Source organism: Sinocyclocheilus grahami, unplaced genomic scaffold, assembly GCF_001515645.1.
Source record: "Sinocyclocheilus grahami isolate Dianchi unplaced genomic scaffold, SAMN03320097.WGS_v1.1 scaffold1352.1, whole genome shotgun sequence".
Taxonomy (NCBI): domain Eukaryota; kingdom Metazoa; phylum Chordata; class Actinopteri; order Cypriniformes; family Cyprinidae; genus Sinocyclocheilus; species Sinocyclocheilus grahami.
In genome coordinates this window covers 21,532-27,871 of record NW_015506531.1, presented here as the reverse complement: position 1 = coordinate 27,871, position 6,340 = coordinate 21,532, and the positions used below count along the sequence as shown (strand labels likewise).

The 6,340-nt window shown below is 36.2% G+C and overlaps 1 pseudogene; it reads right to left on the bottom strand.

Annotated features, from left to right (window-relative positions):
- Positions 1 to 766: 766 nt before the first annotated feature.
- LOC107569495 (extracellular calcium-sensing receptor-like) lies at positions 767 to 6,127 on the bottom strand (annotated as a pseudogene).
- Positions 6,128 to 6,340: the final 213 nt, after the last annotated feature.

Here is a 6,340-nt window from a genome sequence, read left to right as displayed (position 1 = left end):
AGGGAAGGAAGTGGATGAAAAGGATAGGTGAGAAAGGACTTTTCTCGCATCCTCTCTCAGTGAGATGTTGAAACAGATGCCTGTATGTTAATACACTGTGTGTGTATTGTCCTTATCTCAGAAGATCAAAGTGTCTGAGGTTCTTCTAAAGCAACACAGTGGGGAGAACCTGTTTAATGTTTTGATCTCTTCCTCACTTCATCACTTCCTTTCTAATTATGTTTCTGGTCCCATTTGTTGGCAGAATCAACAGAAGCATGTTTGTTCTGGTTTCACTTTTTAGCTCTGCCACAATGGCATGAGTCATGACACAATTAGTAACAAAAGCATACAGGTGCCAAATAAGTGTTTAATAGCACTGATGTAAAACCTTTTTTCATAAATTTTCTCGAGGTGGCACATTCTGAATTTATAACGAGTGTGAGATTTGACTCTGATGATCACTATTGAGGATAAAGATAAGAAAACTGCTGAGCCCTGTGGCAAACAAATATGTCAGTATTATACATTTTCTATGCAAACAAGGGTACATGAATGTATGATAGAACCACATTTTAAGTAAAATACATAAGAAGACTACTAGAACATTACTTTGTCTTCCTGTTCTTGAAATAGAACAGATATATATTTTGTTCAGTATAACATTTTGAGGGTTTATTTTTAATCAATTTGTTTGTATGTTTTTAACATTATCTAAGTTATTGAATAAACACCACAAAACACTGCAATGTTTATATAGACAATTCAGTTTATTTTTGAGTATGATTTATATGGAAACTTTTCCCATCAGATGTTGCTTTGTATTTTGTTCAGGCTTACACAAAATTATGTAACATTTAGGTACAAATATGCAGAATAGTAAACCAAAGCTTGAGGCTAAAATGGCAAATATCTCCACAGCTACAGTAAACTTTCCAGGAGGACTGACATAAGATGGAATAAATGTGATCCATACAGCACAGAATATAAGCATACTGAATGTGATGAATTTGGCTTCATTGAACTTATCAGGCAGCTTGCGAGCCAGAAAAGCCAGAATAAAACACAAGACAGCCAGAAGGCCAATATAGCCCAACACAGCCCAGAAACCTACTGTAGAACCCAGACTGCACTCAAGAACAATCTTTTCATTATAATATTTCAAATTTTTGTATGGAAATGGAGGTGATATTTTTAGCCAAAGCACACAGATAAGAACCTGTATTACTGTAAAGGCAAGAACACTGAGTCGTTGTTGTGCAGGCCCAAACCATTTCATGATATTACTTCCTGGAAGTGTAGCCTTGAAGGCCATTAACACCACTATTGTTTTCCCCAGAACACAGGAGATACAGAGGACAAAAGTGATCCCAAACGCTGTGTGACGCAACATACAGGACCACTCTGTGGGACGGCCGATGAAAGTAAGTGAACAGAGAAAACAAAGAGCCAATGAAAAGAGCAGCAGAAAGCTCAGCTCTGAGTTGTTGGCTTTTACTATGGGGGTGTCCTTCTTACTGTAAAACAGGATGGCCATCAGGACAGTTAATCCTGCTCCAAACAGTGAGAAAAAGACTAGCACTATACCCATAACTTCTGTGAATGAGAGAAATTCTACAGCCTTTAAGACACATTTATTTTTCTCAGCATTAGACCAGTATTCACCTGGACACTGCTTGCAGTTATTTGAATCTGGAAAGAAAGTAATGATCATTATAGTTAGAGATAAAATAATTTTATGCAAGTCCTTTGCTAGGAAACTGCATCCAGAACTGCAACGTAAGAGGGAAAATACAAAAAGGAGCAATTTTCCTTGAAACTGTGAGATGGCCTGAAGATTACCTGTCTCATTACTGATTTCTCCTTCTGCACATGGAATACAGTCATAACAACACACGGGTCTTCCTTTCTGTGCAGCCTTCCTAGTGCCTGGAGGACAGCTCTCACTGCACACAGACCTTGGCTTCTGCATAAAAATAAATAAAAAAGGCATAAAAATAAAATACATACACAAATTTGTTTTCTTAGGTATTTATACTGACTTTGGAGAATGAAGATACATTGGCTAAAATGACTTTTATCAGACTATTGCATATTTGAATTTTTAAATGATGCAAATAAGTAATTGGACCAAAATAATTTTAAAGGGTTTTACAGAAATGACCACCATTACCAACAGAGTAAACTTTTTGCTTAAAACTGGCTTATTACCGCCCTCTGCTGTTGCTGTTGACCATATTACAGGGGAACCAATTTATTTATTTTTAAATGTATCCTTCTAATGTGTTATAGGACAGTGCAAGTATTTTGAGAATTTTTTCTTCCAGTTTCAAGCAACCCTTTAGGTCAGACTTATTACTGGCATTTACCTCAATTTGTCCCCCAGCCCAGGTTATGTTTTCTGTGTTGAGCACAAAGCGCTGGTCTGGGGGCAGTGAGGCATCATAATATCCCACTGCTTTAAACTTTATTGATCCATTTGAGTCCTTCTGCCAGTTCACAACTTCATATTGGGCAACTGTGGCACCAGTGCTGTCAAACCACACATGATCTCCCATTTTTATAATGAAATTGACCTTTTTCAGAGCCTCAACAACCTATTGAGAAAAATATATTTACAAACAGAAATTCAGTTATTTGTTTGTTTGTTTGTTTGTTTGTTTACCTGCTGTGGTTGTATTGACAAGCCTTTCTCACAACCTGCTTGTTCTTTGCACTTGAGTAGGTTGTGCAATGAATGAGCCACAGCATAAACTGCTTTGTAGACATTACTTGCATATCTTTGTTCAGGCACATCTTCATTGTAGTTTTTCAGCAATATTAGATCCTGATATGTGTTGCAATTTACTGCATATTGAGAATAATTTCCCTCAGTCTGTGAGCATGGAACAACTGTCTTCCAGAATGCTTTTATAACATAATCTGCAAAACCTTCAATATCATTTTTTCTTACTGCAAACCCCAGTGACCCTCCCAGCACATGAAAACTGTTTGGAGTGATCAAATTATTTGCAGTTATCCATGCCTCCACTCCAATCATTTGGAAGCCTGTAATGTTCTGAATACTTAGCTGATCGAGTAGATTGTACATTTCAGAACTGGTAAGAAATGCAACAATCACTTTTGCAGTGCTTTTTTTAATTGTCTCTACCACTTTTTGGAGTTTGTCAGGCTCTGTTCGGTAGAATTTCACAGAGTACTCCACACAAATTCCCTCCTCCTGGGCTGTATTCAGAAATATTGTCATCCCGTTGTTTCCATAGTCATTGTCACTGTTCACAGCTCCCACCCAAGACCAGCCAAAATGCTTGACTATGTATGCAAGTGCTCTGCTCTGGTGGTAATCACTAGCAATAGTCCTGAAGAAAGAGGGATAATCTTTCCTATTACTGAGACATTCACATGAGGCCGAGGGACTTATCTGAAAGAGAGAAAGACAAAAAGAAAAAAAATCCCTAAAAAATGTTCAACAGTCATCAGAAGGGAGATTATGTCCAAGTGTTTAGTGGTATTGCTCCTTACCACAGGAATTTTAAAAGGTCCTGTAGTTCTGGACAAAATCACTGTTGCAGAAGATTCTGTTTCACCTATGATAGCATGTATCGGAGACTGTCCATTGCATCTGTCTCCTGCTGTAAACTCTGGACCATTCATCAATGCCATGGTTGCACTCATAGAAGACAGTCTTGAACCACAGGTATCATAAATTTGGTAGCCAACAGAAACATTTGGTAACAAACTTTGACTTCTGTTAATCTCCTCAATGGCAAAAATCATGGTCTGAGCCATTCGAAAATCTCTTAGACTCACACTATAAAAACATTAAGCCAGTGTGTTAAATACAGACCAAAACATAAACAAATAAATACAGTCAAAAAACATACTTATTTGTATTATTTCACAATATGTACTGTATGTGGTTCACACCTGAAACACATTAACATTCCAGATGTTATATTTATAAATATCCTGCACTTTATATTAATTTTAAAAAAGTGATTGCATTATTTGCATATCTGTTGAATAGTTCAATAATAGTTTACAAAGTAACAAACCTGTAACATGATAGAACCTGAGGTTTTTGTGTATACTTAAATGAAGGTAATATCTCTATGCTGTGGACTGAAAACAGTGCTCCAATATTTACGTCTCCATCCTTGGAAAATAGCGGGTACTTAGGGTCTCCCATCATTCGGCAAATAGGCTTTTCTGCCTTTGCATGTAGTTGAAAGATAAGCAGTGTGTAAAAAAAGACAGACATCACAAAGATTCAGTTTAACTGTGGCTAAATGCCACTGACTTGATACAATATGTGCACTTTTATAGGCAAAATTAATATGGATGATTGATTGTGAATGTAGCGAATGACCTCATAGGGCAGGACATGTGTCAGGTCAAGCAGGGACAGACTGGAGTCAAGCAAATATGCCTAATTTTATCACAAATTATTACATTCTAAAATCTGAATATTAGTATGTATTTTGTATTATATTAGTATTTGACAAATACCATTTGTATTACTCTGCATGCAGCTTTTCTCTCAGCGAGAGTCATAGCAGACGCCCAAATCCACTATAATTGAATAAACAATACTGTTCACAGAATGTAGTTTTAGTAGTTTTTTTTCTTTTTTTTCAGGTGATTATTTAGTTGTTTATAATTCAAATATCCAGTTTGCTAATAAAGATAACACCTGTTTTAAAATTTGCTTTAATGGGGCATCACCTGCACTCATGAAACCACCGAGAGCAGCCTCACCTCGTCCAGTTCTTCGGGAATTGAATTTGCCACTGGCTCTGATGTCTCTATAGTGGTTAAACATGAGCTACAATTAATTTGGGTATATATATATATATATATATAAGTATGTGTGTGTGCGTGTGCTGTCAATCGATAAAAAAAACAATACAATTAATCAAATTTTTTTCTGAAATTATTTGTGCTTAATCCCAACTAACATTAAAGTTTTTAAATATACTTTTATATTGCCATAATTTCACATTCAGTCTTCAAATTAATGTAGAAACATTAAAATAGATTCAGCAACTGGGTTAGGGTTATTAGGTTATTTTGGCTGCTTCAAGCTCAACATAGCACAGATCTGACACACATGATATTTTCTAACAACTCTTTAACTTTTCTGACCCACGTCAGGTCTTAATGTCTCTACTAATGAGCTGATGAGTTGAATCGGGTGTGTTAGATGAGGGAGAGTGCTGGGGTGCTCCAGGACAGTTTTGAAAACCATGTAGCTCATATAACAAATACTTACAAACATGCACAGTTTTAAGGCAGCTTGAATTGCCTTTTTGGAAACTTAAAGGCACAATATGTAAGATTTTCGTAATAAATTATCCAAAAACCACTTGCACAGTGTTATATATTTCATGCAGTTGTGTACTTACATTATCCCAAAAGTTCCCAAGGATTTATAAATCCAGAGAAATTCCAATTTCAAATAATGTCTTGTCCCAGTTTATTGTCGCCTATCAATGACGTAATATCCTCGCTATCGGTTTCCGCTTGTAGAAACTATGGCAACACACGTGGACAAGAATGCTGCTGTACAGTTAAACTAAATCCATTACGGCTGTCGCAAATAAAATAAAATGAAAATGAAATGAAATGTATTAACTGCAGCATTAGATTTAGATCTGCTCAGTGTTGCACCATGATTCTTTTAATGTGTTTTTACAGTGTCACACTTTATAACCAATCTCACACGAGTCTGTTAAGTTTATGAATGCAGCTGCCAATCAGAGGCGTTCAGATGAGTCATCGCTGAAACACCAGTTTTTTTGTATAGTGCGCATGCTCGCCGACTGAATTCTGCACTCTCACAAATTCTCTCATCGTAAACACTCATCATAAAGTGCAGATGTACATATGAAGTAAGTAGGAGATTCATTTATCAAACAGTATATAGACAGCTTTACTGATTATAAGGGGAGTTTTTTTGTGAGTGCTTAAATTCGCGTTGGACTTAAATCAGTTACTGTTCCTTGACAATGTAAATGTTATTTGCTCACTTTCTCTGTATAATTTTTTCACTGTTTGAATACCTTTGGAAGGTACAGGTAAAAAAAAAATCATTACATCAGTGAACATGATTCGGACATACCTGGATGGTGAAAACGACATCTCCCATCGTTCCACTCTCCTTCATAGAGTCATCAAGCTTAGCCTTTGTTATTGTTTTGAAAATGCGACCTTTAGCGGCAAAAACTTACATATTGTGCCTTTCATTAATAATTTTGTAATCTCTTTAATCTTATTTTTGTTATTGTGAAATTTTGTGTCCATGTGTAATAAATCTATAACATGCAGTGTAAGCAATCCACTAACAAATGAGACATCTTGA